At 45.6% G+C, this 21,743-nt stretch overlaps 1 protein-coding gene across 4 annotated transcripts in view; it reads left to right on the top strand.

Moving 5' to 3' along the window:
• The first annotated feature begins 620 nt into the window (after window positions 1–620).
• The window catches only part of PTPRU (protein tyrosine phosphatase receptor type U), a 274,199-nt gene continuing 253,076 nt past the window's right edge, over window positions 621–21,743 (top strand). For all 4 annotated transcript variants that reach the window (XM_081962455.1, XM_081962453.1, XM_081962454.1 and 1 more), the window contains exon 1: window positions 621–729. The gene's annotated coding sequence lies outside the window, so the exon portion shown is untranslated. The remainder of the gene's footprint in view (window positions 730–21,743) is intronic.

Genomic DNA, 21,743 nt, shown 5'->3' with positions numbered 1-21,743 from the left:
ATGCAGAAATTAGGCCAATCTGCATTAGAGAATTTTGTTATGGTGGGAAAAGAAAATGGAGGAAGAAAGGCTGTGTTGGCTAAATGAACAAATATGATGTTAAAATTATATTTGTCATTTACAGTGTTGCAATGCCGCCTTGCTCGGGAGTTAGTTAAAAAGTCTGGTCATTAAAGTGCCCATACAGCAAGAGGACAGCAGCTTAAGGAATCCTGGCAAAACTTGCTGTGAAATTGCTAAAGTAACCCTCCTTATTCTGATTTTAAAAACCAACAACGTTGCATATTATGCTGTGTATAGAAAGCATTTAATACTGGAAATGGAGATTTGAAAGGTGATGTCAAACTCAGCATGGTTTCATTGAGTTGGCTTCGTTTTCTTCCTTTAGCAGTTCAGTTCTCTCTTGTCCTCAATTACTTTGATCATCTTAAATCTCTTAGCAGCCCTGCTTTATTCATAGCTTGCCAAGGCTGTCCTTCAGTAGTTGGTGCCTTTTCCTGCCCTCCCCCACTCCTCTTTTAAATTCCTTGGAGCCTTCTCAAGGGAATTAAGCTTTCTTAACTAGTTAGGAAGCAACAAGCAGCAGCCTCTTGAAGACTGGAATTAGCTCTGCCAGATGGTTCTCTGAGATGCGGGCCTTTAATTTTAGAGGTCAAAATACCGCTTTGGATTGTTTGGTGTTTGGAAGTCCGCAAGAGATGCATTTAGTGTGTTTGTGATGGCGCCTAGGTAGGCATGAAAGGGCTTTAGGTACAAAGGAATGTTTAAAGTCCAGCTCCACAACTGCTTTTTAAACAGAACTCAGACTTGGGACTTCCTCTTGATTTACGTTCGTTCTTGCAAACCAGCCTGCTAAGATCCACCAACCACGTGGCAAAGTATCAAGAAGGTGCTTTTAAAAATAATAAGTTTTTAAAAACTGGATTTTTTTTTTAATTTGAGGAAGAAGTAGTTTTGCTTCTCACTCAACAAGCTTCATCGGTTGTACCTGGATTGGGGGGGGGTGGGTGGAGATGGAAGGATAGATAGCTCCTTTCGTATAAAGCTCAAGACCCACCTATTCCAAGTAGCTGGCCTGGCTCAACTTTGATCTAACTATATCGCTCCTGACGGGTTTTATTTGGGTATTTTAATTGCATTCAATTACTTAGGGGTTTCTAAACACTGTATTTTATTGTTTTTATTCATTAGCTGACCTCCTCCTTGTACATGTCTTGATATATGTTTTTGTAATATGTATGTCTTGTCTATATATTTATTTCATATGTTTTATTGTATGCCGCCCCGAGTCCTTCGGGAGAGGGTGCGGCTAAGAAATAAGTATTTATTATTATTATTATTATTATACATCAATGTGTTCTTCTAACTCAGGGGTGTCAAATTCGATTTCATTGAGGGCCACATCAGGGTTGTGTTTGACCTCAGGGGCCGGGGGGGGGGGCAAGGTGGGCATGGCCAGCTTGAAGTCACTTGTGTCGGGGACGCCTGTGGTGGCACGAGTGCTCTGGCAGTGAAAACGGGCTCTCGGTATCCAGTTTGGGACATGACGGCCTCCTGCAGTCTCAGGTGCCCCTGACACAAGCGATGTTCAGCTGGCCATGCCCACCCAGCCCCCTGAGGTCAACCACAACCCTGATGCGGCCCTCGTTGAAATCAAGTTTGACACCCCTGGTCTAGTGGTTAAGGCACCAGGCTAGAAACCAAGAGATTATGAGTTCTAATCCCATTTCAGCCATGCGAGTCAGCTGGGTGACCTTGAGCCAGACATTCTCTCTCAGCCCAACCCAGACATCAAAAACTAGAGGAAGGAGGGAGGACTGTTTTATAAATTCTCCACCTTGAGTTATTTATAAGGATCATAAAGGTGCTTATAAAATAAATAAAGAAAACAAAATACCTGGAAGCAAGCTAGCGTTGGGTGTTCCAGCTTTTGCAATTCGCTCTGCCTGAGGGGCTGGAGGCCAGCGGTTTCCAACATCAAAACTAGATTATAGCAATCAAGCAAAGTCTGTAAGGTTTTTCATTTCCACCTAGAGAGAAAAGTAAGCAAGAAGTCACAATTTGAAAATACTAATTTTTGGAAACTTTACACTTAGAATAGGACGTTTCATAGCACTGAAGGCAGAAAGGAAAAGGAAAAAAACCCACAAAGAAAAGAGCCATTGTTCAAATGATTAGGGAAGAGTTCTCCACCTGTTCGGTTCCATAACCACATCGTAGCTTCCAATCCTAAGTAAGCCTAATTGAACTCAGTGTGACTTATTTTCAGAGCAAAGATGCATTGGCTTGAGTTAATAGGATTCTGTGGCGACGGCTTTGTCTACAGAGTTTTAAAAAGCATGCAAGATTTATCACTTGAACATGATTTCCTCACAGGTGAACAATTTCTTTTTTTTTAGTCTTGTAATTTATTAGGCCATGCCTCTCTAACACTGTGGTTTTGCCTAATCTTACATCTGGACGCAGAGGGAGCTAACTGAGTAGATTTCAATGGCTGGAAATAATAAAAGTATTTGGAATGGTGCTGTTTTCCACTGAGGGGGAAAGTAGAAAAACTCTTGTTGTTTGAATCAGGCAAAGTATGGTGCATTTGATGAACCCAAACAATTTTCTGGAGAAACAAGGGAAGCCTCCACTAGGATCTAAGAGCAAAAGCAATTTAGATGTGATATACTGAGAGTCCTAGGCCTACAGCTGTTCATTTAGTGAGCATTCAAAATTACAGTGGCACTGAAAAAAGTGTCTTATGACTGTTTTTCACACATATGATTCTTGCAACATCCCCATGGTCATGTGATCAGAATTAACACACTTGGCAACTGACTCCTATTTATGATGGTTGCAGTGTCCTGGGGTCATGCGATCACCTTTGGCCACCTTCTGACAAGTGAAGTCAATGGGGAAGCCAGATTCACTTAGCAACTGGGTCACTAGCTTAACGACTGCAGTGATTCACTTAACAACTGGGACCAGCAGGGTCGTAACATGGGGCAAAACTCACTTAACAAATGCCTCACTTGGCAACAGAAATTTTGGGCTCAATTGTGGTCGTAAGTTGAGGACTGTCTGTATATTATATCACCCTATCTCATCACTCCCCATTTAAAAAGCACTCGAGTTGGTGATATGTACAGTTGTTATTATCCGACTAATATGAGTCTATTTCTGTGAACGTGGCCACATTTTGTTATACTGTCTGCAAAATTGGACATACTTTGATTGCCTCAATGAACTAGATGCATTTTGTTCCATCTGCTGCTCACAGTTGTATTCTGGTTGGTGAAAGTGATGAAGATTTCTATGCATGAGACTTGTAGTAGAAAAATGAGCCAAGAAAAACTAAAACCAGGAACATTCTTTTGTGATGAAAGGCTCAACTGAATGAAGAAGATGTCTATTGACTTATACATCGATCGATCTATACGTTATGCCTGTAGGCAGTCACTAGTAGTCAAAAGTGATTTGATGGCAAATAATCAATCAATATTGATCTATTGTCTGAAAGGTTCCAGCAGCCTGTGTGGGTAATTGGGCCAGTCCAGAGTTTAACATTTCTTCTTAGTTGATGTGTGTAGGTCACTTTGAAGAATACCCCCACAAAAAACCCCAGGTTATTTTCTGTAGCCCTAATGACTTCTGTGATCTTGGGCATTTATACCCTGTTTCCCTGAAAATAAGACCTCCCTGGATAATAACCCCAATCAGTCTTTTGAGGGCATGCGCTAAAATAAGCCCTCCCCCCAAATTAGCCTTCCCTGAAAATATTGCAACTCAGCAGCAGCCATGAGGTGACCTCGCTCGCCGCCTCCTGCACCTCAAAAATAATAAGACCTCCCCAAAAATAAGGCCAAGCGCTTATTTCAGGGGTCAAAAGAAAATAAGACCTTAGACAAAAGTCTCCATGTAGCTGTCTATTTACCATGTTTTCACGAAAATAAGACCCTGTCTTATTTTGGGGGAAACATGGTAAATAGACAGCTACAGGGAGACTTTTGTATGTAGAGAGATGGAAAGATTTACAAAGGAAGACTGGACAGTGAAGTTAATGGAACAGGCTGAGATGGTAAAATTAACTACTTTGATTAAAGAAAAGACCTTGCCTAGCTTTGTTTCTAATGGAAACCACTTTTGGACTCTTCGCTAGAAATTGAAAGAAATTGTTTATGATTATAGAAATACAGTGTGATATTGAATTTTCTATCAAAAGGTTCATGTATTTTATATTTGTAACGGCATCAAAGAAAGTTAGAAATTGCCCTTTCCTTAATTCTTTCTCTTCCTTAGTCCTTCGCACCTTCCCCAGTTTTCCTTCTTCTTCTTTTTATATTTTATCTTTTGCAGATTTTTTTTATTTGAAAAAATGAACGATTAGATGAGGATACTAAGAGAGCCAGTTTGGCATGATGGCTAAAGGCGCTGGGCTAGAAACTGGGAGACGGTGGGTCTGTTTTGGGCACAAAGCGAGTTGATTGATGTCGGGCTAGTTAATCTCTCCCTTAACCTTATAGAGATCCATGGAGATGCCTTTGAGGAAAATATGCAGAAACATATTTTGAGATCCGGGACAGGGTATCTTACCCTGATCTCAAAAGTATTAGAAAAAGATTCATGCTGATCTTTCCTGTCTTTCTAGAGTGGGCTTTCCCAAACTGTAGAGGTACTTCCAGTGGTGGGGCTACCGCCAGTTCAGACTGGTTCAGATGAACCGGTAGTTGCAACCTGCAGCTGGAAGTGGGCCAGCCCACCCACCCGGGTGCAATCCCATCTTATATCGCTTTGTTTTGTGATGCCACATGGAAGGCAGGCATGTACGAATTGCCATGTTTTGAGATGGCACAAACATGCACGGGTGTCACACGCATGCAAATTGCTGTGTTTTATGACGCTGTGGATTGTGTAAGAGCAAAGCAAGCGCGCGGGTGCTCACGTTTGTGGTGCTGGGAAACTGGTTGTTACAGTATGTGACGCCCACCTCTGGGTACTTCCCTTAGTGCAGGGGTGTCCAAACTTGGGAACTTTAAGACTTGTGGACTTCAACTCTCAGAATTCCCCAGCCAGCCATGCTGGCTGGGGAATTCTGGGAGTTGAAGTACACAAGTCTTAAAGTTCCCAAGTTTGGACACCCCTGCCTTAGTGTCATGTTCAAAAACTCAGATCTACACTTTAAGTTCTAATTAACCTGACTTACTGCTTATGCTTACACACAAAAACCTAGTCAATTAATGGTCAGCACTAAATTGACGTTACATAAAGGGTTAATGGAATTCAAGAGGGGTTGGACTTTGACCATTTGTGGAACCTAAGGATTCCAGACTGATCTCTCTCTTGACTCCACTTTCAGGCTCTGCCTTTCCTTCTCCTACATTGTGGAAGTGCAGATAAGTGTCCAGAGAAGGTGGGAAGAATATTTTTGTTATCCATCTTTCCCAAAATTTCATTGCATTGTTATCATTGTTCATCTGCATTCACTTGATATTGGGATTTTTAGGGGAGGTGTGTATATTAAGATTAAAGGGGAACAAGTTTAGGAACCTCTGCTCTAGGATATAAAAGACAGGGAAAGGAATATACAGATTTGCAAGATTCGACTGTCTATCTCTATAAGGAATAGTTCTAGTCTTCTTCTGGAGTCTGTTTCCTGATCTGGACAACCTTGAAGGCCTGACACCGTTCCAGGAAGAAGGCAACGGCAAGCTGCTTTTGAAAATGTTGCCAAGAAACCTGCAAGAGCTTATGTATGTAGTTGCCAGGAATCCCAATTAACTCAAATGCAAAAAAGGACAAGAAAACATGCAATAGAACGCCAGTCCAATTTATAAAGTATACAGACTTTTGAAGATGAACATCTCTAGAACATTCTACTTCTTAGAGAATCGGAAATGAGTGAGCCCTTTCTCTGAGAACAGGTCTCATGTTTGCAAGGCTTCCTCTCATTCACCCAAATCAAAGATTAGAAAAAAATGTTTTAGTTGTTCCTATTTGCTATATAAAATGGTTTTTGCTGAGAATGGTTCTTTTCTTTCTTTCTTTCTTTCTTTCTTTCTTTCTTTCTTTCTTTCTTTCTTTCTTTCTTTCTTTCTTTCTTTCTTTCTCTCTCTCTCTCTCTCTTTCTCTCTCTCTCTCTCTCTCTCTCTCCCTCCCTCCCTCCCTCCCTCTCTTTCTTTGTCTGGTTAAACCGTGAAAATATTGCATTTTTTTCTGCCATCTTTTTTTCAAGACCTTAAATTGGCAATGAGCATGAATCTTCCAATGAATAGAACAGAACAGAACAGAACAGAACAGAACAGAATAGAATAGAATTCTTATTGGCCAAGTGTGATTGGACACACAAGGAATTTGTCTTTGGTGCATAGGCTCTCTGTGTATATAAAAAGACAATATATATTCGTCAAGAATCATAAGATACAACACTTAATGATAGTCATAGGGTACAAATAAGCAATCAGGAAACAATATCAATATTAATCGCAAGGATACAAGCAACGAAGTTACAGTCCTGCAGTCATAAGTGGGAGGAGATGGGTGATAGGAACGATGAGAAGACTAATAGTAATAGAAATGCAGCCTTAGTGAATAATTTGACCGTGGTGAGGGAATTATTTGTTTAGCAGAGTGATGGCATTTGCAAAAAAAATGTTCTTGTGTCTAGTTGTTCTTGGCATGCAGTGCCCTACAGCGTCTTTTTGAGGGTAGAAGTTGAAACAATTTATGTCCAGGATGTGAGGAGTCTGTAGATATTTTCACAGCCCTCTTTTTGACTCATGGAGTATACAGGTCCTCAATGGAAGGCAGGTCGGTAGTAATTGTTTTTTCTGAAAATTGTTTTTGGCAGTATTTCATGGTTTGTTCATTATTTATTTACATCCCACCTTTATTTTTGCAAGCAACTCAAGGCAGCGCATATATCCAGTGTACCTTCTGCCTCCTGTTTTCCTCTCAACAACAACCCTGTGAGTTGGGTTGGACTGAGAGTGAGTGACTGGCCCAAAGTTCACCCAGCTGGCTTTCATGGCTAAGGTGGGACTTGAACTCACTGCCTCCTGCTTTCTAGCCTGGTGCCCTAACCGCTAGAACAAACTCTCTCTCATTATGTACCATGCCAATTTGCGAAGGAAGCGCTTTTTCAAATCTGTTTTTATTTGGGATGCGATATTGAAATGGCAGCCAAATTTGTCACCATGACGGAAGCATTGCTATGTAGAGCTGGGTGTCTTGCTCAGTGATTGATGTCTGGGGGGAGGAATACCCCTGAAATCCTTACCCTTGAAAAGCAATAATAGTAAAGTTGTCCGGAGAGAAAAGATTGGCTCAGTTATGGGCACGAGTACGTGTCTTGGTGAAATATCTTTTTGCACATAATTGCATTTTAAGCTTTCAGTGGTCACTAGTCAAAAGGATTTCATTATGGTGGGATATGAGAACAAACAACAGGCAACCACATTGATACGAAGGTGGTATTGAAAATTGCTTATGAAAGCGACAGGGAGAACATATAGGATGGACTGTAGGTTGCTTTCTTGTTATTATGTCTCATCATCTTCCTGGTAGGATCATTCTAAATGAGAATTTTGTTGCTGCCTCGTGTGAGTGAAGCCAACTGGGGGTTTGATCTGTGACTGTGAAGTTGCTGCAATGGTTGTAAGTGTGGAAAAATGGCCATAAGTCACTTTTTTCCAGTATTGTTGTAATTTTGAATAGTCACTAAACGAACTGTTGTTAAGTTGAGGACTACCTGTTGATTGGCAGCAGTTGTTTGTTGTCAATGACTTCAGAATTTTAGCCCGAAGTCTTAGCTGCCAAGAATTGATCCTAGGCCTCTTTGGATGTAAAGCAGTGGTGCTATTCAGCTGGTTTTATCTGGTTTGGGCAAACTAGTAGCGGTGATGGCAGGAGGCTCCGCCCACTCTCCCGGACATCATCACGTCCCCTTTTTGACACTCTGCATTCTGCGCGCTCACATTTGCGAACCGGTAGCGAAGGTAAGTTAATTTCAACCCCTGATCAGAGGTGGAATTCAGCAGGTTCTGAGCAGTTCTGGAGAACCGGTAGCGGAAATTTTGAGTAGTTCGGAGAACCGGTAAATATCACCTCTGACTGGCCCCGCCCCCATCTATTCTCTGCCTCCCGAATCCCAGCTGATCGGGAGAGAATGGGGATTTTGCAGTAATCTTCCCTTGGAGAGGGTTTGGAATGGAGATTTGACAGTATCCTTCCCCTGCCATGCCCACCAAGCCATGCCCACAGAACCAGTAGTAAAAAATTTTTGAATCCCACCACCGCCCCGATGTAAAGTAAATGTGCTATTACTGAACTACAACCTTACTTTTTACTACTCTCGAATAAAATATAGGAACTGGCTCTCCCACTGTGTGTTGGAGGAGAATCTGGGAGTGATTCTGGAGCATCCCTCAAGGAGAGATCAAGATAATTTCCTTCCTGAGCTCCTACTGTATTTATGTGCCTGCCTGCCAGAGGCGGGGTGTGTACGTTGTGTTTTCATAGGCTTAGCTTCAAAGCCGAACGAGAAGATAGTCCCTTGGCTTCCTATAAAATTACTCATAGTGCTTTAGCTTCTTTACATGAACATTGGCAAGCATTCCGTGACAGCTGCAGTCAATTGAAAACTGGCTTTTTTAAACCAGTTGGTTGGACTGAAGTCTCATGTCACCACAACTCAATTTCTCCTTTTTTCTCCCAACCCTGGCCAATATTTTCAAATAATAATAATGGCTTTCAATGTTGACAGAATGAGGTTGGCTCCTGGAGTGATCTTTTCTTTTTTATTGGTTAAGTTAAAAGACAAACAAAAGAAAAAAAAAGATACATTTCAATATATATAAGTGATACCCTGTTTCCCCAAAAATAAGACCTCTCCGGATAATAAGCCCAATCGGGCTTTTGAGCGCATGCACTAAAATAAGTCCTCTCCGAAAATATTGCAAAACAAATATTGCAAGCATCCATGGGGATGCTGTAATGGTCATAAAGTGTGAAAGATGGTAACTTTGGATGGTCACTTAAGTGAACTGTTGTAAATCAAGGACTGCCTGTATTTGGATCACTATTAAATCAGTTTCTCTTTTTCTGCAAAAAAACATATTCTAAGTATTTTGTTTGGCTTGCTGTGTGATAGATTGTATATAAAGGAACCATTCCTGCTTGATTGCTTATTCTTTGAATATATACAGTCAATTTTCCCACTACTGTATATTCTTCAATTTCTGTCTTCCAAACCTGTATTTTACAGCAAAGGTTTCTCTTTTCTAATGTGCCAGATTGATTCATGCCACTGTCAGTGTACAGCTTAATAACCTTCAGTGCTTTTCATTCTTGTTCTGTGGGATCATACCAAATAAGAATATTGGTGCTTTTAATCTGAATTTTATATTCTGATGTACAGTATATTACCAATTTATATTTTGATGCCTAGCGGAATTTTCTAATGTGCATTTCTTTCCACTACTGTTGCGGCTTTTTGTCTAACCATCACACTTTTGTTGTTGTGATGGCTCCCTGCCTATCAGATTAATATAGATAGATCGTAGCAACTTGCATTTTCAAACAAGACAAGTCTTTAAAAAAAAAACACGCCTTCGGATTAAGGAAGAGGGCCCTTAAAGTCTTATTTTCGGGGAAACATGGTAAATAGACAGCCCTGGTTCTTGTCCCTCTTTAGGCATGAAAACTGGCTGAGTGAGTTTGGGCTGGTCACTCTCTCTCAAACCAACCCATCTCCCAACAGCTACCATAAGTAAGTAGGAGGAAGGAGTATTAGATATGTTTGTCACCTTTATTACTTACTTAATAAAGGAGGGATATAAATAAATGAAAAAACGTAGGAGAACTCTAAGGGAAAAGAAACTATTTTTTTTTTTAGCTTGGAGTCAAAAGGTAGAATGCCATCCCTTCTGTTGGTTGTATTGCATTTTTCTTCCACCCGACACAAAAACAGGAAACCCATTTCTATTTTCATTTCCGATTTTTTATGTTGGAAAATGTGATGGGCAAGACCTGCCAAGGTGTGGTGCTTAAGGATTTAGCCCTCAATGCACAGGTCAGTTTTAGTCTGCAAAAACATGACTTCCACCTCAAGAATAGCATTTCACATGGGAGGGGGAATGATGATACAAGTAAACAAACAGATATTGAACAAGCTGGACACTGTGAAAGGAAAAAAGAAATACCCCAACATACTTGCTTCCCCATGACTCCTACAGTATGCTGCTACTCCTAGGTTTTCCTACTTGGAAATTAACAATTTACAGACTTCCTTAATTCTACTACTCTATCTTCTTTTTCCATCAAGCACCCACCCCAACTCCCAAATGTCCTTTTCTTTGTCTCCATCCTTTTCTGGTAAAGGGGGAAAATGTCAGCCCCAACACATCCCACATTCTTCTCCAAGTTGGTTAAATTCATCTCCAAATTGTAGTAAAAATGGCTTTGGAGGGACTCCGTCGTGTCAACTCGGAAGCGAACCTGGCTGAAGGCATCTTTTGCTGCCTCATATTTGCCACGAACTCTGAAAGGGGGAAGGGAGGGGCAAATAGATAGACCGAGCAACAGTCAAAACAAAACGTTTTCTTGTGGGAAACAAGGTCATCCCAACAGGTGGCAGTTGAAGGAAAAGAGGAGTGACCAAGCAGCCTGCCAGCTACTTTCATTGGACAATGTGACCAGTGACATCTGGGGAGGGAAGCATTTGCTCTTTTAATCAGGATAAAACCACAGGAACTTTTAGAGTTGGTTTTCACTAGCTGTGCCGATATGATGTATCCAATAAACATGTTCTACCTGCCTTGGAGTTCTGCTTTTGGCAGATGTGTTACTCGGAATCCTGACATGTAGTCTTTTAGAGCAGGGGTCCCCAATCCCTAGGCCTGTTAGGAACCAGACCGCACAGCTGGAGGTAAGCAGTGGGTGAGTGAGCAAAGTGTCACCTGATATTTGCAACCACTCCTCGGTGCTAGCACCACTGCCTCAGCACTACCTCAGATACCTTCTCACAGGAGAGCGAACCGTATTGTAAACTGCACATGAGGCATCTAGGTTGCCTGGTCGTCTCCCCTCCTCTTCCCTTACCTGGTCTGTGGAAAACTTTCTTCCACAAAACCAGTCCTTGGTGTCCAGGGGCTGTTGTTTTAGAGACTAGGTGCAAGTATGCTGTTGTTGGGCAGTTGCTAATACTCCAGTAAAGGCAGAGGTGATACACTCAGCTGGTTTTCCTGTGCACCGCTTGGAGAGTCCAAGCAATGGGTTAATTCACTCTGGTTGCCCTGGATACTGAGGAACTTTTTTTTTCTCCCTTTAACCACACCTCCTCGTGTGATTACTGCCAGAATAAATTTCCTCACTGCCCAGATCGGATGTATTTTTGAGTTCAGGCTATTAATCCTTGGCTTGGACTCTCCTAAAATTTTGGAAAACCTTTTCCTCTTCAAAACGAACTTTTCTCCTTTTATTCTGCTGCAATCAACTATCTAGGAGGCCAGGAGGTAAGCGTGTGTGGGGGAGGTTTTTTCTCCACAGCCTCGCACTTTTGCAGGCTTGGGACCTTGCCGCTTGCTCCCAGAGCGCGGCAACAGCGGCGAGGGGGTTTTTTCTTTGTTTTTTTGACGGTTCCCTCCCCGGTTGTTATTTTCCGGCCTAGTTTTTTTCGTTTTTTTGACTCCCATGCGTTTTTTTCCACCCCTCAGCCGCCGCGGAGCTACGAGCGGCCCGGATTGATCCTGGCTGCCGCTCTCCTCTCCGCCCAGCTCCTAGCTGTTGCGGTGGCCATTTTTAGGCGCGAAAAGTTCGCGCCTTTAATTTTAGGCCTCTGCCGCTCAGCCACGCTCCTGCAGGAGGCCGCTTGGTGGCTACAGGGCCTCGCCGGGCCCGCCCAACGGACCCTCGGCCACCACTCACTGGACATCAGCGGCGCTGGTAATTTGGCCACCACGTGTCCTTTGCACCGGCACAGGGAAGGACTTCCTCTATCCTTAAAATCTGGCCAGGCCTTCGCCTTTTTTTAAGCTCTAGTCTCCTGGCCTACTGACTTCCCTGCCTCTCCTGCAAGGGTTACTGCAGCCTGAGCTGCAGGCCCACCTCATAACTCAGCCTCCTGGGTGTCCTCCTCCCATTTGGCTACTAGTGTTAGGCTGAAATGGATTTATTAATTTTTTCCTATACCTGTATTATTAATCATAATTGTCTTTTTTCTTTATGCCTTTCAGTGTAGCCAGTCGAATTCCGCTGCAGCCCACCCGTTTGCCTGTGTTTTCTGCATCATCCTTGTGCGGTCATTGGCATGGAACTCCCTCCATCAGGTTCCGTTGAGGCTAGGTCCGGCCCCTCTCAGGCCCCTAGCAAGGATCCCCCTTCCAGTAGGGGCGGGAGTGTGGGCAAGGGTATCTCAGGGGACACCCATAGGCACCCTGTCAAGGCCCCGTCTGCAGCCAAAACCAAGGACGCTGAGAGACGCCAGCGGGCCCTTGATAAACAATTTGAGAAGGCCCGGCGCCAGGCTGGGACAGGGTCCCCCCCAGAGGTGGCCCCCGTTCCCCCATCCAGAGGTGATATCTTGGCATTGCTGAATGAGGAGGTGGAGTCTCAGGATCTGTCCCCGGACAGATCACTGGCGGAGCCAACTTCTCTTGCCCCGTCCTGGTCATATGAACAGGACCCAGTTCCAGAGGGTCACACCAGGGCTCCCCCGGCTGGGGGTTCACACTACCATCTCCAAGACCCCAGGGACCCGGGATCAGATTCTGATCAGGAGCCCGAGCTGTCACCGCGCGTGCAGGCCTTGGTCGATCGTGCTATTGCCAGAGGCATTGCTGAGGGCCTCCAAAAGCGCTCCCCTCCCCCTCCGGGGCCAGGGACCACTTCCCGGGGCCCGGCGGCCCCTCCTCCAGCCAAGCGTGCCCGCCATCCGTCCCTTGAGTCATCCGTGGTCAGCGAAACCTCCGCCATCGAGGACGCTGACCAGGACGGCCTGGAGCTATCTGAAGACGAGGGCCTCCCCCCGGACGCCCCTGCCTTTTCCGGACTTTTCAAACCCACTCTCTTTAAGTCCATTCTCCGTAAGGCCAAACTAGCTACCAGGGTAGGGATTAAACCTAAGCCGGTCCAACCTTCGGCCGATGCTGTTCCCGAAAATCCCAATGCGGCCATGTTCGACGTCCCGGCCCCCCAACAAGAGCTGGTCCCGGTTCCAGGCTTATTCCTGGACGTAATCCAACGCCAGTGGGCCCAACCAGCCACCTTGTCTTCCCCCAGCGGGGCAGACAAGAAACTTTACTCTATGGACCCCACCTTGGAAGACCTTTTGGTTCTCCCAGCCGTGGAACCACCTATCACTGCCCTCACCTCCAACTCATCCCTCCCAGCAGAACTGCTGGATGGGCTCAAGGCGGAGGATAAGAAGGCGGAGAGGGTGTGCCATAAGGCCCACCTGGCGGCTGCCTGGGCCATCAAAGCCTCCTCTTCCGCCTCCTTTTTTAACAGGGCCTCCGTTATATGGCTAAGGGAACTGTTGACCAAACTCCCGGCAGGAGACTTGCGCCTCTGCCAGGATATTTCAAAAATTATTGCGGCCTCCCAATATGCGGTGGACGCATCCCTTAACGCCTCTAAATTTGCTTCTAGAGCCTTGGCGGCCAACGTCACCTCACGCCGCCTGATCTGGCTCCGCCACTGGCAGGCGGACCAGAAGCATAAGTGGAAGCTGGCCTCATCCCCCTTTAAGGGCGCCAAATTATTTGGGGAGGCGCTTGAGCCTCTCCTCATTGAATCCAAAGATAAAAGGAAGATTTTACCTTCCACCACAAAAAAGCAGGACCGCAAGTCCGCTCCTTACCCCAGGAGGCAGCCCTTTCGTGCCCCTGAACCCTCTACCTCTACTTCCTTCTCCCCGCCCTACCGACCAGCCGGTCAGTCAGGGGACAGGTTCCAGGACAGGTCCTCCTTTAAGGACAGAGGTAGACAACAATTCGGTTTCCGTAAATCCAACCGCGGAGGTGCCTCTAACAGGCCCTTCCGCAAATCTAAGTGACTGCCCGGGCCCGTCACCCATAGGGGGGCGCCTCCAGCTATTCGCCCACCATTGGGTCCAGACCACGGAGGATGCCTGGGTCCTCCAGATCGTGAGGGAGGGCCTATCCCTAGAATTCCTATCCCCCCCTCCCCGGAACTTCATCCGGTGTCCCACTCCTTCCTGTCCTCTGAAGAGGGAGCTTATGAACCAGGAGATTCGCCATCTCCTGGAGATAGACGCGATAGAGCAGGTCCCCCCCGACCAGGAAGGGAGGGGGTTCTACTCCATCCTCTTCCTGGTACCAAAGAACTCGGGGGGCTGGAGGGCCATCTTGGACCTAAAGAACCTCAACAGGCACATTGCCTACCGGAGGTTCAAGATGCAGTCCCTCCAGTCCATCCTGTCGGGGATACGTCAGGGAGACCTCCTTTCCTCTATCGACCTCAAGGAGGCTTACCTACACATCCCCATCCGTCCCCAGCACAGGAGGTTCCTGCGCTTTTTTTATGCCGGCAGGCATTTTCAATACCGGGCCCTTCCCTTCGGCCTGTCGTCGGCCCCCAGGACCTTCACCAAGGTCCTGGCGGTTGTAGCAGCCCAACTGAGGCGCAGACCCATAAGGCTCCAGTGCTACCTGGACGACATCCTGATCCAGTCGTCGTCCAGGCAGCAGGCCTTGCGGGACTTCCGCATCACAATGAGAACCCTGAGGAGCCACGGTTTTTCCCTAAATCTGAAGAAAAGCCATCTGGTTCCCACCACCAGACTTATCCACCTGGGGGCGGTCATAGACACTTCCCTGTGCAGGGTCTTCCTATCCCAGGACAGGCTAGACAGCTTAGTGGCCATGACCCGCAAGGTGATGCTCGCGAGACAGGTACCGATCGTCCTCCTGTCACAGCTGTTGGGAAAAATGATCTCTTCCATCTCGATCGTCCCATGGGCTCGCCTCCACTCCAGAGCTCTCCAATGGCTCCTCCTTCCTCACCAGAGGGCCTCAAGGAGCAACTCAAACCGACTGGTGAGCGTTCCCACAACAGTGAAGAGATCGCTCCGATGGTGGACGTCCCCTGCTCTCCTCAAGGGCCACCTGTTCAAGGAGCCCAACCGGTTAGTGGTCACCACAGATGCAAGCCTCGCCGGCTGGGGGGCACACATGGGTCATCTAGTGGTGCAGGGCAAATGGTCACTCGCAGAGAGCTCCTGCAGCATCAATCTTCTGGAACTGCGTGCGGCCCTCCTGGCACTCCGGCATTTTCGCCAGGACATTCACCATCAACATGTCCTATTGATGACGGACAATGTGGCCACCAAGGCCCACATAAACCGCCAGGGGGGCACCAGATCCAAGACGTTGATGAAGGAAGCGGAATCCCTGGGGCGCTGGGCGGAGAGGCATCTGGCATCTCTTCGCTCCGACCACATTTCGGGAGTCGACAACACCCAGGCGGACTGGCTGAGCAGGACCACCATAGACCCGGCAGAGTGGAAACTGGATCCGGCTCTGTTTCGCCAGCTGTCCCGCAGGTTCGGCACTCCCGCGGTCGACCTATTCGCATCCAGGGAAAATGCTCAACTTCGCTGCTTTTTCTCCCGCTTCCAGTCCCCGGGGGCGGAAGGGACGGATGCCCTTCGCTCTCCTTGGCCCCGGGGCCTACTTTATGCCTTTCCTCCGCTGCCCCTGAGTCCACAAGTCATCCACAGGATCATCGCGGAGGAGGCGGAGGTGCTCCTCGTGGCCCCGCACTGGCCCCGTCGTTCGTGGTTCGCCGACCTGGTCAGCCTCTCCCTGTCACCTCCGTGGAAGATTCCTCCAGACCAAGTCTCCCTCAGCCAGGGGGCCGTAACTCATCCAGAGCCCCAATGGCTACAATTGGCCGTCTGGCACTTGAGGGGGACCAGCTGAGGCGCGAGGGCTTCTCAGAGGAGGTAATCCACACCATTCAGGCAGCTAGGCGACCGTCAACCACTTGAATCTACGATGCCTCGTGGGCCTCCTTCGCCAAATGGTGCGACGCCTTACGTTTAGACCCGGTGACGGCTCCGGTCTCCCGCGTCCTGGACTTCCTACAAGGGGGTCTTGCCAAGGGCCTCGCTCCAAATACCCTTCGACGACAGGTGGCGGCCCTCTCCACCGTTTGGGCCGGTGACCCGGTCTTGCCCCTTAGCAAGGTGCCCAGGGTCCGTTCCTTCCTCAAGGGAGCTTGTAACTTACGACCTCCCACGGTCCACCGTTATCCCACCTGGCAGCTGTCCGTGGTTCTGCAGGCGCTCACCGCTCCACCCTTCGAGCCTCTCAGCACTACGTCGCTGCGTCATCTTACACTAAAGACGGCATTCCTCATCGCCGTGACGTCAGCTCGTCGTATTTCAGAACTGGCAGCCCTGTCGGTTCGCCAGGACCTATGTACCGTCCACCCAGATAGGGTGGTGTTGAGACTGGACCCTACCTTTATTCCAAAGGTTAATACTTGGTTTCATAGAACGCAAGAAATTGTGATTCCTGATTTCTGTCCGAGACCGTCACATCCCAGGGAACGACAGTGGCACATGTTGGACGTGAGAAGGGCGCTGAAAACATACATCGCCCGCACCTCCGAATTCCGGAAGTCGGAGTCTTTATTCGTGTCATTTCATCCAGGTTCCCTGGGCAAGAAAATCTCCTCTTCCACTGTTGGCAGGTGGCTGCGCGCCTGCATCGCCCTGGCCTACGAAAGTCAGTCCAGATCAGTGCCCCGAAGCATCACTGCGCACTCCACTCGCAGCGCGGCTACCACGGCGGCCTGGGCCACCCAGGCATCAATACTAGACATTTGTAAGGCGGCTACGTGGTCCTCCCCGTCGCCCTTCATCCGTCATTACAAACTGGACGTTTACGCCTCGGCTGAGGCGTCCTTTGGCAGGAGGGTACTTCAAGGGGTCGTGTCTTCGACCGAATCCCGGGACTCTGACTCTGCCCACCCAATCGGACAATAACTTGGGTATGTCCCATTGCTTGGACTCTCCAAGCGGTGCACAGGAAAATGACCATTGGCTTACCTGAAGGGTCCTTTTCTGTGCACCGCGGGAGAGTCCAACCCACCCTGGTCTTCGGCCCGGGGATTCTTTCCTCTTTTTTCAACTGAATACTCCTTGGACGCCTTCGCTCCATCCTCTCGACAGATTGACCTTTCGGAAATTAATTCTGGCAGTAATCACACGAGGAGGTGTGGTTAAAGGGAGAAAAAAAAAGTTCCTCAGTATCCAGGGCAACCAGAGTGAATTAACCCATTGCTTGGACTCTCCCGCGGTGCACAGAAAAGGACCCTTCAGGTAAGCCAATGGTCATTCTCTCCAGTTTGGGTGAACCGGTAGCAGTGGCTGTGGGAGGCTCCGCCCCGATGTAATGCATGAGTACTGCGCATGTGCAAAAGGCGGTGCGTATGTGCAGACGAGGCTGTGTGCACTCACATTTGCGAGCTGGTAGGGAAGGTAAGTGAATCCCAGCTCTGAGTAAGGGTCTTGACTGGGTTACTCCTTTCAGCTGTTGACAGAGATTTCAAAAGTTCTCAAAATTACCCTAAATGTTTGGGTTTTTTAAAAGAATGGATGACTTTCCCATCATTTTATATGCTCTGCCATTGCAAAAGAAATATTCTTGGTGACTGATGGTTGGTACACCTCCCAACGGCTGTTGAGGGACAACCCTGGAGACGCAGAAGGCCTTGCTTTTAAGGGGCCAGTATATTTCGATGGCAGAAGCTGACATTGATTGGGTAGGCCATCTACAGTACTTGTTATTGCTAGCTCCCGGGGTGCAGGAGTAGTCTTCTTCCTCCTCCTCCTCCTCCTCCTCCTCCTCCTCCTCCTCCTCCTCCTCCTCCTCCTCCTCCTCCTCCTCCTCCGCCTCCTCCTCCTCCTCCTCCTTCACAAATACCATTGGCCTGTGTCCAAGCAGCTTTTAATAGCAATGCCGGGCACTGGATTTTGTGTTCCTCATATGGGGAACTGCCAAGAGCAGAAACAATTGCGTGAAGAAGATTATCATCATCAAAGCATCAGAGCTTATTTTATTTTCAAAATAATAAAACAGCAACATCGGGAGGGTAGGTCTGGGAAATAGCTTGGGTTCCGGCCAACCGCTAAACATAACAAGAGGCGTAGATCATTCTGTACTGCTGCAAAGGAGAAAGTGAGGCAGGCCTCCCATTTCATTACACACAGTCTCCTCCGGTTGCTGATTTTGGGTGACTGGAAAGAGAAACAAAACCTCAAAACATAGAGTTGACGCACCCAATTTTTGACCAAAATATTATATTCGGCCTTGACTGCTTTGCAATTTGATTTTGGCAGGAGGTGCACTCTGCTAGCTGTGAGCAGGGAGACGCCTTGGCCCTGGGATGGATTAGCCAATGAAACTACTAGAGTTGGTCCAAGAGGACAGGTCAGGAATCTGGGAGAATCTGTGATGTTTCTGAATTACAAGGGGAAAAAGAAAGAGATTGGACAACAATTTGACTGGGATGGTATAGGGTCTACTGCTTGAGCAGGGGGTTGGACTAGAAGACCTCCAAGGTCCCTTCCAACTCTATTATAGCACCTAACTATCCCAAGGGTGTTTTCCCAAAAGGCAACTAGACTTTGGTTTTTTTCCTTTGAAAACGTTTCACTTCTCATCCAAAAAGCTTCTTCAGGTCTTTTTTATATATGTATTTGTGTTACAAGTCTCCCTTTATTTATTTATCAGTACAAATACAACATATATATATATATATATATATATATATATATATATATATATATATATATATATATATATATATATATATATATATATATATATATATATATATATATATATATATATATATATATATACATACATACATACATACATACATACATACATACATACATACATACATATATATATATATATATATATAAAAATAACAGTGTGATTGTCCTGGCATTTCACTTGCCATGAAAACCAAAGTGAAAAACTAATAACATGTATACAGTGCTAGCATTGTACAGTCATTTTTGACCATCATATTCATTCTAATACACGGATGCCTATATAGTATCTCTTTCCAAGTCCATCTAGCCTTCTTTTTTCCATATTCCAACTTCTACCTTGTGCTTCTAACCATTGATGGAATCTGTTCCATGTGTCATAATATTCTGTCTCTCCTTTGCCTGTTATTATTTTTTTTTTAAAGATTTTTATTAGATAAACATTAAAAACATTGGAAATAGTGCAACATTTCTGGCATAAATGTTTCCATATAGTAATTAGATCTTACAACAATTACACTTCATATCCATTACATAGGTGCATGTAGTCAATCAGATTACCTGTCCGTTGATCCTTTCTTTTATATAATTACTAATCATACAAATACGTATCCGATTCCTACCTATCACACATTCTTAATACCATATTTTCCCATTCTTAACTTATCCGTGTTTTTCTGTCCTGACCTTTTCCCCTCATTTCTAACCATCGGTACCATTTGTCCCAGATTTTGTGATATTCCGTCTCACCCTTGTCTTTGAGCTCTAGAGTCAGTTTGTCCATCTTGCGCATGTCTGTATCTTATTTATTATTTCTTGTTCTGAGGGAGTCTCCTTGTTTTTCCATTTTTGTGCAAAAACCAGCCTTGCCGGCGTTAAAATATGCAGCATTAAGTATAGTCCACCTTTGCCATGTTTTTCTTTTGTGATCCCTAGTGGAAAAAATTCTGGCCTCAGCTCCATCCTTTGATTTAGCATCTCTTTTTGTCTTTTATTTTTAATGTTAGTCTATCCATTTCTGCACAGACTAATATCTTCCTTATTATCTCCTCCTCTGAAAGGGTGCTTTCATTCTTCCACTCTGACTGCCTGTCAATGCTTCGGTTCGACCATTAATGGCCGTCTTCTTCTCCACCTTCATTCAGGAAGGATTACTCCTGATCGGCAAAACGGACTGCTGCCCATTTACAATCAAAAGGATGCCCTTTCTCTTCTTTTGCCCCTACAAGGCAATTTCGGCTTCAAGAAGCCACCCAGATGGACGGAAATCCAACAGTGCTTTGTTTTTTTGGTAACTCAACCCCTGAGACAGTTTGTGACCCAACTTTATGGTTGAACATTGGCTTATTCCACAAGCCATAGAACCATGCAAAAAACAAGACATGCAGTGTGCGAATTTAGCCACCAAGGCTGTGTTCAAAAGAATAGAGTATCATGAGTAATCGTTGATAGTTGTTATACTGCCAAAAAAAGATGAGGCTGCTTTAATGGGTTTGCAGATTGAAACTAGATTTGTACCCCCAAATTCCCAGGGACTGTTTTGAACATGAATCTGAAGCACTTTGTAGTCTTTGGGGTCAGAAGCAAAACAGCTGGCAAAGAAAACAGCCTCTTCCAATGTGTATATTTTATGCACTTGTGAGCGCATAAGAAAACAGCTTGAATTTTTTTACAACATGTGATTTTATATTTGTTTCCAAACTGAGGTTTTTTTTGGCTTCTGTACTGTCCAGACACTGTGTGTGTGTATGCGTGTTTGTGTGTGTGTGTGTGTGTGTATCCGTGTGTATCCCCAAGCTCAGTATCCACACAGTTGTGTGTGGGGTGGTAGGCACAGCTCACTCAAGCCCTGGAGAATAAGAAAGTCAAATGCAATGGGGAAAAGATTTTTTCTTTTAAAATCTCCGCTTTGAAACTTTTATTATTTTTGTTTTTCTTACCATTTGTGGAAATTGGATCTCTCTAAAAAACAAAGAACTTATTTAAGAGTTGAATAATATGTTTTTATTCCTGGCATTTTCCCATTTCTTCACTGTTTTGAGAAGCTGTGGAAGAGCTTCAGTTTTTGGGGCACTAGAATACCATTTTCATTTTTGACATTTGTTAAAAGTAGGGTTGGAAAAAATCCCATAATTTGCCAGTTTGATAGTTCAGGTCTAATTGAAATGAAGAATGCCGGCCTCCATAAACCGGTTGCTGTTTCAGGATGAGGAAATATTTGTAAAACCTTCATTTTGGGCAGATATTTCAATCCACTTTTATCAGTATGAAAATATGAATTGGCTGTCGTAAGGATTGTGATCTCTTATATCAGATGCCTTATACGTCAGGAAGTATTTTTTATTTCCTTTGGAAGCATTCAAGCCTCTCTTTTCTGTTTCAGCCCCAGCCGAATCTCAGTTAGATTAAACTGGTAGCCTTGTCTCCATTAGATTAAGTTGCGGAGTGACAAATGGGCTGATATTTGAGATGGTGACATCACACTGTTTGTCTAAACCAACTGAGCATCCTGGTCCTAAATCATCTGCGGGAGATGGAAACAAATCCATTTGCTTTGCATGAAGTGAGCAAATCACTTGCGATGTAGGAGCAAGTCAAAGAAGAGGCCTGCCAAGCATGAATAAGACAAAAGAATAGGTTCCCATAGGAAACAAAGAATACATGAGTGTGTACACACACACACACACACACACACGCACGCACACACACACACACACACACACACTGGGTGTGTGTGCTTTTTCCTCATCCGGCACCTTTTGCCAAGTTGACCTTGAGGAACGGGAGATTTTCTAGATCAGTATTTCTCAACCTCGGCAACTCACTCACTCCCCAACCCTGATAACGTTACCTAGCTGGGTAGTGAAACACCTGCAAGCAAACCTCCAAGCTTGGAGAGCACCAAGATGTCCATTTTGCTTCTAATTTCTGACATTTCTCTTTCTTTGGC

This window comes from Natrix helvetica, assembly GCF_964273705.1.
Source record: "Natrix helvetica genome assembly, chromosome: 9".
In the NCBI taxonomy this organism is placed as follows: domain Eukaryota; kingdom Metazoa; phylum Chordata; class Lepidosauria; order Squamata; family Natricidae; genus Natrix; species Natrix helvetica.
The sequence above is the reverse complement of the archived record's forward strand: the minus strand, read 5'-3'. Positions and strand labels throughout refer to the sequence as shown.